Raw genomic sequence first — 14,768 nt, 5'->3', positions numbered from 1 at the left:
TTACAAAATATTAAAGTTGAAGTGTTTATAACATTTAATAATTTAATTTAGGAAGATTAAAGGAATGAAATTATTTAGGAATAAATTTCTAGTGTGACAAATTCTATTCTGTCCAATTTTTTGTAGTTATCATCCTTTACCTTAGGAGAACAACTACAATAAATTCTCTGATAAATTTTGTCAGTTTATTAGAACGAATAAATTTATTTTTATTTTATCCTTAGAGTCATCGCCTCTTTACGATAGGTTTCAACTATTACTAAGTGTTACAGTAATTAAAAGTGTACGAGCGTTATTCGCTCGTACGATTAGTTTATGATATCAGAGTAATAATGACCACAAAAAAACAATGAACGGAGAAAATGTTAAATAGCACCTTATCCAACAGTTTATAGTTTCGTAGGGGATTTTGTTTCTGGTAACGCAAGTAGTCTGCTCATTTCAGCGATGAAAAATTTGTATTTTTTGTATTTACGTACTACTATAAAATAGAACTTTAATTAGTATTGAAATACAACAGAAATAGAAACTTAAAATAAGTTAGGAGATGCAAAATGAAGTAGTGTAACTTGTTGCCGGTTGAACGTATACATAATTAATTTCCTTACAAATTTGTATATTATTTTATTATGTATAATATTTTGAAACTTTGACTTTGCAACCGGTGACTGTGCCTTGTATTATTTGAGTACTCGCACGCTCTGAAGTCAGTCTTTTGTGTTGAAAAATCAAATAAATATACAAACTGTATTCGATATTTATTATATTAAATCCTGTCGGTAAAAAGGAATATTTAATCCCGCCTTTTTTATTTTTATGCATTTAGAACATTACATAATTAAAAAAGCTTTAAAAATACACAAACATGCACACGCGCGCTCGCGCGCTCAGATACACACCCAAAACATCTTTGGCGTATTTGAACCGACTGATATATTATGGAAAGACACGCCCCGTAAAGTATTCTTTTAATGATCGGTTTTAAATACTGTATAAAGAAACTATCATGAATCGTGATACAACTGCAGATCGGGTAGTAGAGTATTCCGTTCAGAAGGGAGTTAGAAGTTTTTAATTTTATTATCTGGTTGCCTTATACCGTAACAAATGGCTATAATTTCGAAACCAGTAGGAATATCAGAATTAATCTTGGACACAAATCGTTGAGCAAATATTTATTGGGACGATAATTTACAGTTGAAGCTTAATTAAAAATCGCCCGGGCAGTTTATGTTCTTTGGTAGCCGAAGACCTCCCTCACCATTCATATTTATAAATAAGCTACACCGATCTAAAACACTGAAGTTCTTTAAACCGACTGAAAAATCTACTGCGTTCTTTATTTTAAAATATAGCATATTTTATCATAGAAAATAATTACGAAAGAAAATTATATAAATCCCTCATTATGTAAACATTCCAAGGATGTACGTACGATAATTAGATGTAACCTAAACTAAAATAAAATTAGCCGCATATAATGCTTAAGCATGTTTACGGTTACACTATAGAAATCTTCCTTTTTGAAAGTAAATATTTTCAGATAATTATCGAAGACAGACCGCTTATTTTTATATGCATTTCCTAACTATCTTGAGAAGCCTAAATGATAAAAACTAAAAATTCTCAGTTTACAATGTATGTATAGAACTGAAGTGAGTGTCAGTAAATTGCACAAAATTTTAAATAAGGAGCTAAAAAAAAATTGTTTCTCTTAATAAGAAGTTGCGAAAATAATGAAATTATTGCAGCCGGGTGTCATCTAGATCTTCTTAAAAATTTTCCCTATTTCAAATAAAATAAAATTATAAAATTACCTTATTAGAAATTTTATTTGTTTTAAAAATTAAAAGATATCAAATTAATCAAGCCGCTACGAGATAGTAAAATGCGTAAGTAACCTACATGCAACAAAGCTTTAACTGAATTATCAATACAAATCGATAAAGTCAACTCAGATTCAGAGCAACGGTTCTGATATTTCAATATTATTTTTAACGCAAAACGTTATTATATCCTTGTGTCCCAACAATAAAACTTCAGCAGAAATAATACTTCGCCGTTTCAAAACTTCATTAGATAATTTTCTTGATATATCGTTTTCATTTCAAGTTTCTTTCATCCAAACCTCAAATCATATCCGACAATAAGCTCCGGAAAATATCATTTTTTACCCTGAAATCACAAATTTTATAGGCATTTTTGAATAAACCTCTCATTACTAAATAAAACATTCAATAAAATAATTTTCAAATGTCGTTCAGAATCAAAAATACAAACATTAATATTTCCAGCGCTCTTTTATATTAAATGCTTTACCTGAATGTTTTATCTCGTATTCTGTAATCACCTTTGAAGTTAGAGATTGAATTAAAAGTTAAAAAAAATTCAATATCCGAAATTATAAATATAAAAATAACACTTTCTAGAAAAATTTCATTACGGGAAAAAATTATGGAGATGTTTGTTTACACAGGTCTCTATTTTAGAGTAAGATTAAATAATTTTCTATTTTTAACGGCGGATTTATTTTCATTATTATAAAAAAAAAAAATTATTCTCTATTTATCAACTAAATTAATACACCTGTGTAACATGTAGCAACGTAATATAAACCTACGTTACTCATTGAATCACGAAAACACCTGTACAAACATGCACACCTACATATGCATATATAAGCCATTTAAAAATAAGCGAAAATAAATGTTTGTCGGATAATTATGTAGCACAATAAAAAAATATAAATTAATTTTCCACATAATAGACTATAGGTTTTTTACATTTTATTTTGTTACTTTATTTAGATAGCTTCAAGTTGAACTAGGATTAGGTTCTTTTGTTATTCTGCAGAATAGCTATACCCTCCACACCCTTGTATCAAAGAAAAAAATTCATCGCATAAAAAAAAAGAAGGTGGAAGAATGAGGTAGAATTAAACGGAAAATATGGTAAACTGTCACGTACATTCCGTACGAGGAGGATGTTGGTTTATGAAATAGAATGCGTAAAAAAAGCCTATTTTAGAAAGAAAAAAGTTAAGTCATTATTACAAAGGTATTTTTTATTTATTAATAAAACGTGTATTTTCCTTTTCAATACGCTAAGATTGTTTAGAAAAAATAAAAGGAAACTATCAATTTTTTTCGGTAGGAATATATCTTAAATAGATATTTTTATTACACTCGAAATATATATTTACATTTTTCTTAACGTTTTAGACTCGGTGATTAAACTTATTTCTTGACTGATTTTGATTTTGAATTATTTTACTTTAGAATATTCTACTGGGGGTTTTCAGTCGCCTTGGTTATAATTTTGTTTTCATTACCAGCGTTTTATTAGAGAATTGAACTTATATCTGTTTTCAGTGTTATTTTATTTTTGTATTTAAATTTCTTCGTTTTTTGTAAACTTCTTAATTTCTTAACTTCTTCGATTATAAACTTCAAATAAAAATTGTACAAATCCAACAGCTATCTCACCAACATTTTTGTTGATTTCTGATGGTGTTGATAGCCGATTGACCATTCGTCTTCTTTAATTACTATTTTTCAAGGTTACATACGTAAACAATTCCGCACTATGATTTGTACACGTTTAGATGTGAAACTTTGTTATTATTTATTTGCTCTACCACCAAATAAGCAGAAGAAGGTCTTACTTTATAACATAATTATGTCAAATGTAAAAGACAATTTGAATTAAAAAACAAAATCTGTTAAATAAGCCCGACATTAAACCTAGTAAACATTCTGTAAGCCTCCTAAGAACAGCTGGTTCTGTTTAATGTACAATTTTGCAGTACGAGATTGTCGCGACACGAATATTACATCGATTGGTCTAATCTTATATTAGATAACTTTTCAATTTAATGTACATTGATACATTAAAAATTATTATGAATTTAATTTATTCGTAGGAAATAAGTTATGTTATTTATTCGCAGTTCAGAAATCAGTTTTATTATAATATTGATAAAGTTTTTTTAGAAATCATGAATGTAAGAATACGTTGTAACCGAATATGACACATAAGCTATTACAAAGAATCTATTCCCTACAGCAAATGTATTTGTTTTTGGCCCTGTGTTTTGGTATCTATACGATGATGTAGGCTAAAATTTCAAAAGTTAAAGATACGGAAAAACATTCAGTTGCTTAAACGTTTGTCCTTCCGGTTATATATAGGAAAGTAAATAAAACATTTAATGAATCTACTATTAAAAAAATTAAGATAGTGTTATCATTTAAAATTTAAAAAATAGGTTCAAAAGTGTTTACGAAGGATACAAATTTGGACAATTTTTCATCAATAGCCCTTGCAAACGTCGAGCGCAGTTTATCAAAACCCATTTCAGTTTTTAATAATTAAAAACAAATCTTCCTGACTGAACTTGCAGCTTCTTAGAAAATTTTCCTGATCTACGGGTAACCGTTGGTTCAAAAAAAATAAAGAGCAGGCGAAGACAATAAGAAAAGATTAGTTATTTGGTAGTTTATAGAACACACCATTAGAATTTTGTTGGGTGTTTACACGATCGTAGAAGCAAACAGCTCGTACTAGGTTAAACATTTATCATCCTCACTCATCCTCTGAAGTAATACCTTACGGCGGTTCCGGAGGCTAAACAGAAAAAGAGAGAAATGATATCGCATAGATTAACAAAAAGATGATCGTGGAATAAAGTTAAACCTCCTCCTTAATTACCGTTATTATAAAGCGATTTATTAAGCTTATAACTCGTTATAAAAAACACAACACGGTTAGTGAACGGTTAAAAATGTTGTAGACAAAACGGTAGAACAATCATAATTTGATATTTTGGTTAATCTATACGTAAGTAATGTCTCTTGAAACAATTTAATCAAAGATAGTCAATTTTACCAAAGCATAATATCGAATCCGATCGTAATATTAGAAACCAGGAAATTTCTAAGTCCCTTACCTCAAAACAAATACAGTAATAACAATGAGCTTAAGATATACAATTTCACAATAAAGCCACCTTTTCTATATTTCTAGAAAAATATACATAATCGGTTAATGAAGTTTCTGATTATCATAAATAATTGTTTACCGATGCTAGTTTCTTAGGTAATAATCTCTTTCCATGAACTTTAAAATAAGATTGGTCTTTATCAATTAAAAGAAACGATGATTTTAAATTGTACCTTGTGGTGGAGTATGTATAATTTGTTTAACTTTCACTTTAACAAATTTTTAATTAAATTTAATAGTTCACGGAAGGAAGTACTTTAATAAAGAGAAAAACAAATCCATTCTGAAATAAATAGTACTTTAAATATTTAAGAAATTGAAAGTACAAAAAAATTTATACTTGAATTTTAGAAATTAAAATCGGTTATCAAAGATAACTTACACTTTTGATTACATAAAGTGATACTGATGTACTGTTCGAAATAAACTAATATTCATTACAGATTGAATAAAGTTAAAATATTTCGAGTCTATTTTTTGAATAGAAAATAAAAAGCATCTATAAATCACTAACGGCTCGTCATAATACCGGTTAAATATCACTGTATTTTATAATAAAAAGTAGTAAAAAAACTGAGCCTATTACATTTCATTTTTATAAAACTTTTCTGAATGCTACCTTACAACGACGATAATATAATAATTCTTTTTTTTTGTAAAAACAATCACTGTACTACATTATAAAATGGTTTCTGTTGTTGCCTTAAAAATGCTGGAAATTAATGTATAAAATAAATTTCTTATAGGCAGTTTTTCATCAGTCATGAAGATATCAGCAACTCTAAGAGATTCTATACAAGTTAACCATGCTAAACAAGGAAAAACTTTCAAAAAGCCTAAAATGCATACATTAAAGAAAAAAAATAGATTTATAAAAAAGCGGACGTTTTTAAAAAAACGTGTTAGTAAAACCGGAAGTTTAACAGTGTCATAGATTTTACATCACAGATAGGACACAAATGCTTTTATAAGGAGGAGATTTAAATTATGCTACCGTTAAATTAAATTCTATAAACCTTAGCGTTTATATCTAACCATTAATTTCACATTTATATAAAACTTGTTTGAAAAACTCTATTAGCCTAAAATTCACCAAAACTCTGCGAAATAAAAGTTTAAACAAAAATAATATTAATAATCTTCCGTTAATAAAAGAACTTTTGTTATGAGACGTGCTGTTTAAAAGTTTGTTTCGATCGATCGGTGATTCAGGTATCACATTATATAATTATTTCTTTGAAAAAATAAAACCATCTTTTTCCTCGGTTTTTTCCCTACTTTTTTTTACAATATGCGTAATAGAAAAAATTGCAGGCATCTAAACGGTGGGAATGATGACGGTCGCGACGAGGCAGCTGTTTCTTAACAGGGACATAGCAGGTAACGGGACGACAAAAAACTGCAAACAATTGGGGTGGATTTCGACGTCTTTGTACAACAGGTTCACTGTCACCAGTTAAATAATACTACATCTTTCCTTCTGCACGATAAAAGGATTGAAAATTTCAGAGGAAAAGTAAAAGTGTTTATTAAATGTCTTTTATTTTGCTTACGTGCATTAAGTTTTGGTTAATGAAATCTTCCAATAGGTTAACAATTTAATTGAGTTTAATCAGATTGTTATATTAAATCTGGTAATATGGTTTAAAATTTCCTTATAGTTTTGTAAATGTTTCCTAACAATAATTTCACAACGGTTATAGGCAAAGAGTAGGGGGAGTCCTGAATGAAACAATCATTAACTTTAATTTTTGAAACGAGAAAAAGCCAACTCAAATTTGAATTTAAAAACCGAAAAACATAAATTTTCAACTATTTGTCGTCATCACATAACCATTTTGTATTGTATTATATTATTATTAAAATTAAGTAAGGGGTTAATAAAAGACATAAATTGCGCTTTTTAATCACGATGTTTAACATGTGCACGTTAAAATTTCTGTGATCACATGGACCAAATGTGCGTTTGGGCCACGTAACTAATAATTTTTGTCATCAGTACCTACGGTTTCAAGTAATAATGCATCATAAAGCATAAGGTAAATTAATCACATATCGTTCAAGCATTCGTGCCCGGTATTAAAACATTTCAATGACCTTCTAAGTTAGCATAAAAAACCATACCCCTTCTAGTCTACAAAAATTCACCAATTTTAATATTATATTTCCTAATTAGTAAACGTATTCGGTATACATTTTTTTTTTGCAAAAACAACCATGTTAAAAGTTTACATGAAAAAAACTGGCCTAACGATATAAAAACCACAACAAAAAATATTCTGTAATAATATAATCTTAATATTACTAGTAAAAGCTTTGAAATTGAAATGACGTTATTGTGGATTTTATTCTGTAGCTCATAGGAGGGTAATTAGATTATCGAATTTCATTCACAAAAAAATACAAACGAAAGCAGACATTAGTAAAGAATATATATATATATATATATATATTATTATATTAATATATATATATATATTATTATATTAATATATATATATATATATATATATATATATATATTATTATTATATTAATATATTATATAAAGCACTACTTAAATTAAGGCACCCAAGAGTTTATAAGGTGAAAAAACGTGTAGGGAAGAGCAAATGATGCTGTAGTAGGATGAAATAAGTAAGTTGAAAGTAAACATTAACGCAAAACAAGTAAGAATGATTAGTTTCAAAACCAGTTTAATGATTTTTTGACAAAAAATAAATAAATAAAATTAAATAAATCATAGCTTGCTTAGTAATAAATAATATCTAAGTAAAGCTCTTCCAAGTACCGTGACCGCAGCAACTGCAGAAATTTAAAATACCTTAGACATGCTTCTAAATAAACAAATACTTATGTTAAAAAGATATCCTGTTTATTTGGTGAAAATTAAAAAAATATATATATATATTTTTATTTTTTAAAATTTTTAATTCACTTTATTCTATTTAATATTATTTCGTTACATCAAAAAACTTAAAATCGTCTTTGATTTAAACTACGTTAACCTGACTTTTTCTTCTTTACAATTGTCGAACCATTTAACGAAAAGCATGCTTTAACACAATTACCTAGGAAAAAATTAATAATAAGAAGATATACATACGTTACTTTACAATTAATTATTGTTTAAGTACTGGGCAGTGTGTTTTTGAATGAAAGTAATTAATTATTTGGTTAGGATTTTAAAGAGTTCGATCGCGTATAATTATGAAATCATAGCTTACAACGTGATTATTTATCGTCCTACTTTTAATAAAATAAAAAATAAAAATAGTACTGTATATCCAGTTACGTATTTACTATTATCATTTCTTGTATTAATTATAACCGATAATCTTTCACTTATTGTACAGCGCGTACGTAATCTCACATGTGTACCTGTACACTCTCTTTTTCTCCTACATCAGCGTTTGACGATGTAGCGATTGGATTTATGTTGAAGCGATTGACAGGAGGTGGGGAAATTAATTTTCTCTTCGCATTATGCAAAGGAGGATAGGTATGAGCTCATAAGAAATAATATACTATAATTAAGTATACCGGTCGTACGTAGAATAAAAGAGCGGAAAGCTCGGAATCACTGACAATGGAGCATATTAAACTCTTTCACAGTTAATGGCAAAACCACGCCATCTGTTGGTCGAGGAACGCATTATATCGGGGCCATTAATAAAAAAATGAAGGGCGTGGAGTGTATAGTTGAATATTTTTTAAAAAAGCTTTTTTGGAATCAGGAAAAGACGCTGTGGTGGGGACGGAGGGGAGTAGAGGGGATTGCGCAGAAGAGCCTGCGCGGCTGGATCCACACCGCGCGTCTCGTGTGTAAATGGCTCGGAGTTTTTTGGCTTCAGTACCCATTTGAAATGGGTTGAAGACACTTGGTATCGGAGGTTATTTTTTGTTACAATTTCTGTTTATGAGTTCTCATTGTCGAACTGTAGTGGGGATAGCATAGGAGGGAGATCACCGGTGGAGGGGATTTGAATTTTCGGGAGCTTCAGTATTTTTTAAATTTTAGTCGAATTATAATTTTGTTGTGCGTCAGTGTGGCGGCGTGTGACATTTTGATTATTGTGTTTTCTTTGAACAGTGCCTGACGACTTCACAACTTGCTCAAATCGTTTATTAAATAGGATATTTATTGTTATAATTAGTATAGTAATATAGAGTAATTGATTTTCGTGCCGTTCAGTTAGTTATAGAACAGTTCGTGATAATATGTTACATCTTCTTTACGCCGGTGACAAGAACGCATGAGATTATGTCTTGTTAAACAGGATCAGCCCATCAGGTAAGCGATACCTAGCGACCACGCGCATCACGGTCACTATTTTTGAACAAACGCGCGGGACGATGCCCGGTACTCGCTACTGGTTATCTCAGCCCCCACTGCAGCCTTCCTATGATAACCAACACAACAACACACGCACGTGCCCACACAAACACGCACACAGCCTTGCAATTCTCTACTTAGGTATAATTTTTATGAAGTCAGTGTACCGTGCCCATTTTTTTTAATTATATTAAAATTATTTAACAGTTATTAATAAATTTGCACATACTTAAACTTTAGTGTTTTTTTTTTTTTACAAAAAAAGTTTTTATTTACAAACTTTTTTCTTAAATTTTTTTTCCGTTCAATTTTTCCGCTGCGGTCGTGTCTATTTAAACATTTAGTAACCGCATATTTTCATTTCTGTTTTTCTTAAATTTAAAAAAATGTGTAATTCTTTAATTTTTTTAGCGACCATGGTATGAAAATTTCCGTGCTATATGTCATGTATATTAATAGTGTAACGTTTTAACAATTAGTGATTCAAATTTATTAGGGCGCCGGGATTTAAAATAGCGTGTATTGAAAATAATAGCAAATTTCTGAAAGCAATAGGTTAAGTATTTCACCATTGCAAATTATCATAATGGACAAATGATTTTTTTTTCAAGTTACGATAGCGTTATCACTTTTTGAGTTTTTATTATTTTTTTTGTTACTTCATGGAAAAAGGGATGAACAGTATTTGAACACTGAAAAAGATTTTATTTAAATATAAACTAACATAAAATTTTATATCACATGGGATAGATTATTTTACGAATCCTGGTTTGTTTACCTTAGGCACATTGATTTTTTTCTGTCTTAAATATTTCTCTATATAATTAGCATTATATGGTTTTGTTTTTCTTTCCTTCAAGTGTTTTATCTTAATTACGTAGTATACATAAATTGCTTATTGGATTATTTTTACAGAAATCATTGAATAAACCATTTTAAATTAAATATTTATCGTTTTTATGAAGAATAAGTTTTAATTTATTCAGAAAAATCAATAAACGATATTAATCTACTTAATAAGATTCTAATTTTTTTCAGCAAATTTTATAATATCCAAATTTTTATTATTTTTTTTGTAGGTTATTTTATATAAAATCTCTATTCCCTTATTAGATTAATTGTAAAATTGTTACCCGATTTATCACTACTAAAAAAATTCTAATGCAAATTAAACCTGGTAAAATGTAAACAGACTGACTGGTTAGTATTTATTAAAACGAGCAACTTTTTTTCTTTATTCTCCTTTATTTTTATATATTTTTTTTAGGCCTAACAATACTGAAGCTTACTACGGAGTGAATTAAAAATAATTTTTCGTGATTCTGAAAGTTCTTATTTATTTTTATGGAGATTACTTCTGTTTCAGTATTCCCGCTCATTTTTTGTTAATTTTTAATTGTTTTATACTTAAAAGATTTCCACGAAAAAATTATTTTATTATATTTTCTGGAATGAAGATAGTATGTCGTTTTATAGGAGCGAGAATGTTTTTACTTCAGATGTTATCGCATTGTCCTTTGTTACAAATGTGTAAGGTGTAAACCTATTTCAAATTTTATCATTAGATTTGTTTAAAATAACATTTAAGTTACGTCCGTAAGTGTAATTATTGATACATTTTTTAAAATTTAAATTCACTTTTTGCTCTGAAAAAAGTGAATTTCAGCGCTGAAGATTTTCAGTAATTAAATACATCTGTGAACTGATAAAGAAAAATAATCCTCAATTCATGTCTTTGTGTTGACAGTGCGTAACCCTAATTAAATTCTTACGTAGAATATTTGCTCGGATATTATTAAAATTCATTCCGATCAATTCATTAAGCCTAATCTATGTGAGCGAAATCGCTTATTTAGTAGCTGGTAACTAGCCAAAAATTTGATCGAGATTAACTTGCCGGTAAAGGCTTTAGGCCTTTTCTTAAAATAAATTCATTGCATTGTCAACTTTTGTCATAGGCCTCTTAATAAATGTTGCTGCGCTCACTACTTAAAAGTGTAGAATATTTTTTAATGATTTTATAGGTTAGTATTGATTTTGATTATACGGTTAGTTTTTAACGCCAAATTTTCTCATATTAAGTATTACGTAAGCAAGTTTTGAATTGTGAAATATTATACTTTTTTGGGCGCTAAAAAAAAGGCTAATTATTTTTTAACAGTATTTATTAAAGATTTTCCTATATATTTCAACGCACAAATTTCAAGCTTATCTAGGGTTCATTTAGAAAGCTTATCATTTTATCATCTAAAATTAAGTCTAAGAAAATCATACTTATGTTGTAAAAAAGGAATTCGCACAAATTTGTAATAACGTTTTATTACCGTTTGTTTTCTAGAATTAATAAACAGTATTAATTTATTGATTTTATAATTAATATTCCGTAGCAGTCGATTTGTGATGTTTTCACTCTCTCAGGAAGCTAGTTTTATCAAAAAAGTAATAGGAATATAAAAAAATAACGATATTATTGCATACTTATTCCGATGATACCAAAAAAATGATAATTAGTGAACGTCACATATTTACTTGACACATCTTATTTTTTTTCTGATTAGCCAATTAATTAAAACAGCCTCTGTATAATAATTTAATGTCATTTATTTGTACAAGAATTATTAAAATTAAAATATTGTAAAAAAATTGTAAATTTGTACACCATATTATTTCCATTATATTTGTTTAAATAATTATTCAGATGAAAAATGCATTCTAGTTCGTTATGGAATAATAAAATTAACGGTTTAAAGATTAAAGTAACGGATTTGCAACAATTTTCTATTAAAGGTTTAAATTACTTTATTCTGTTAACAGTTCACGTATTAAATTCTGTTCGTTTAACGACGAACCGATATACACTAAAACCAAAGTAAAATTTCTTAAAATAGTTTCTGTAGTAAATAGGAACTTGATGTAAAAAAGCAAATTAGTTGATCTTGTTAGCAACTAAACTTTTAAACATCGCTAAGTAAACAATACTTTTAATGAAAAAATAAAAAAATTGTATTAAAAAATCACTATTCATTTATTTGCTAGCTTGGGACTGAATATGAAAGCCCGACTTTGTTGTGGGTAATGATAGCGGTTTTATTAGTTAACTTAGACGTTTCTGATTCCATTCTTCATTGTTGGTTGTTCGTCTTACCGTTGTGTTAATTTTCTCATCGCTGGGTTTTAGAAGACAATTAAATTTTTTAACATATTAATATTACATCTGCCCATTCCCTGAAATCGGTTTGATTTTTCTATAGCCGGCAATCTAAAAAAAAGCCTGAATCTGATCTTAATGAAACCAGATTACGAGACGATTTAATTTTCTTCGTTTCAGTCGTCAAACTGAGAACGGGAAAGATGATGTAAAGTTCTTAAATAAGAAATTTTACCGTAGAAAAAAAACGTTCTACTAGTCAAAACAATTACATAATTAATGTTTAGTTGTTTTTTGTAATATTTAGACTGTTCATACAGCCGTTAATATCATTTTTTCTCTGTAAGTAACGTTTCTTGTTTATATTTAAAAAGTATTAATGATTAATTTATTTCCGTTAATTAATGGAGCATTACGTTTTCTTGATAAAACAGACTAATAATTGCGGTCATTTAATTTTATTTTTTGCAATTTTTATTTATTTATTACTATTTTCCTTTCTTCATGAGAATTCAGTTTAATGATGTATACTTTGTAGGTAATGTAGCCTATCAAATAGTAATATTAAAAACGTAGTTTGCAAACGTTGTCTTAATTCATCACGTTATTTCCCTGTATTTTCGGCAATAATGGTTAATATTAAAAGCAGTGAATTATTTTTCTGAAGGTTTTTTCTACCTTTCACTAAATTGACCTTTTACCTTGTCTACATTTCTTTTGTATCCTGTATGTTAAAATTCAGTATTATTACAATTTATTCTGAGAATTAATAGAATTTCTTTAATGTTCAGGATTAATGTTTTATTTCTTTATATATCTATACATGTTATTTATGCATGCCGTAAAGAATTTATCTTATTTTAGCGTATACAGGACTACTTATATGAAGTAAAAGATGTACATTAAAATAATGGATGAATTTTGTAGCTAATTAAACTTATTTAGTTTAACTTAACTTTAATAATTAAGGCTCTGCAGATTAGTTATGGAAATAACTATATCCAGTGTTGTATTTTAGTATAAGATGCTAAAAACAATTCTCAAATCTGCAGAGAAAAATCATGGAAATTTTTTTTTTATTTGTTATAGATTTTTTCTCCTTTTTGACACTCAAAACTGTACAATAACCAATCACGGTTGCATTTATTTAAATGATAACAATGACATGTTACATATTAATAATATATATTAATTATAACATAATTATATTATAACACGTTATATTAGTGTTAATACATATAAACGTCGTATGATTAAGATTATTTATTTTGCAGAAGCATAGTACAGGGAGTTTTCATTTAATTTGTTCCGATTAGAGAGCTGTACGCTAGACTTATTCTTTTTGCAGGGTAGGAAGTTATGATTTGATATCCCGATGCTACTAATTCATAACGTTCTTTTGCCACCGAACAATCACACGAACTATTCTTGCGTGCGTGTATCTTAGAATTATGTATGTTCGTATATTAAATTACAATTGCATCCAATATTATGTTCCTACTAACAATTTAGTTATTTATTGCGTATCCATTTACGTTTTCTATCTTATATATAGGCCTACTAATTAATTTTTTCATCGATAAATTATTTTAATAAAACAAATTTAAGACTATTTAAAAAAACAATATTCGGTTTACATAATCCAAACAAAAGAATTGATTATATACTCAAGGAAGGTTAAAAGTCATTTCTATAAAAATTAAATTTAGTGCTCCTGATAAGTGGTAATGATAATTTTTTTAACATTTTTAATTACTTATTTTTCTGCCACAAAAATCATTCCGTCGTTTTATTTTTGTAATAAATCTAAATTTTATATTGTAAGTTTATGGAAATTCTCATAAAACGACAATTGTCATGTGATAAATTAGTATTTGTGATCTGTTGGATTATTACATCAGTAAACAATAAAAAAAACAAACTAATTTGAAAATATTTAGTATTAAAATAGAAGATGTATCCAGGCCATGTTCGGCTCTTAATCTCTTTTATCGCAATTATATATATGTAATAATTTCTTTTTATCGCAATCTAGTTTTTTTAACACATTCGTAGAGAGCATTTTTTCTTTCCTGTTATGCGAAAATTGGGAGGTCGCTAGAGCTGATTACGCGTGTTATCTAAACGAAGGCAAATATTTAAAGTTCACTTTTAATATAGTATTTTATTGTGAAAATGATAAAAAAAAAATACCAGTCTGAATTGGAATTCTGTTTTAATATGCTTCATGTGATCTCAGTTGTTTTTATTTTTAATTGTAGCAGTCTACGTAAATTATATGAG

The 14,768-nt window shown here is 28.0% G+C and overlaps 1 protein-coding gene across 3 annotated transcripts in view; it reads left to right on the top strand.

The window, feature by feature from the left end:
• Window positions 1-8,875: 8,875 nt before the first annotated feature.
• LOC142331110 (zinc finger protein castor homolog 1-like) overlaps window positions 8,876-14,768 on the top strand; it is a 336,060-nt gene continuing 330,167 nt past the window's right edge. For all 3 annotated transcript variants that reach the window (XM_075376798.1, XM_075376790.1, XM_075376811.1), the window contains exon 1: window positions 8,876-9,295. The gene's annotated coding sequence lies outside the window, so the exon portion shown is untranslated. The remainder of the gene's footprint in view (window positions 9,296-14,768) is intronic.

The sequence above is a fragment of the Lycorma delicatula genome, chromosome 1 (assembly GCF_047948215.1).
Source record: "Lycorma delicatula isolate Av1 chromosome 1, ASM4794821v1, whole genome shotgun sequence".
Lineage (NCBI taxonomy): Eukaryota > Metazoa > Arthropoda > Insecta > Hemiptera > Fulgoridae > Lycorma > Lycorma delicatula.
Note: the sequence above shows the minus strand (reverse complement) of the source record. Positions and strands in the feature narration are given on the sequence as shown.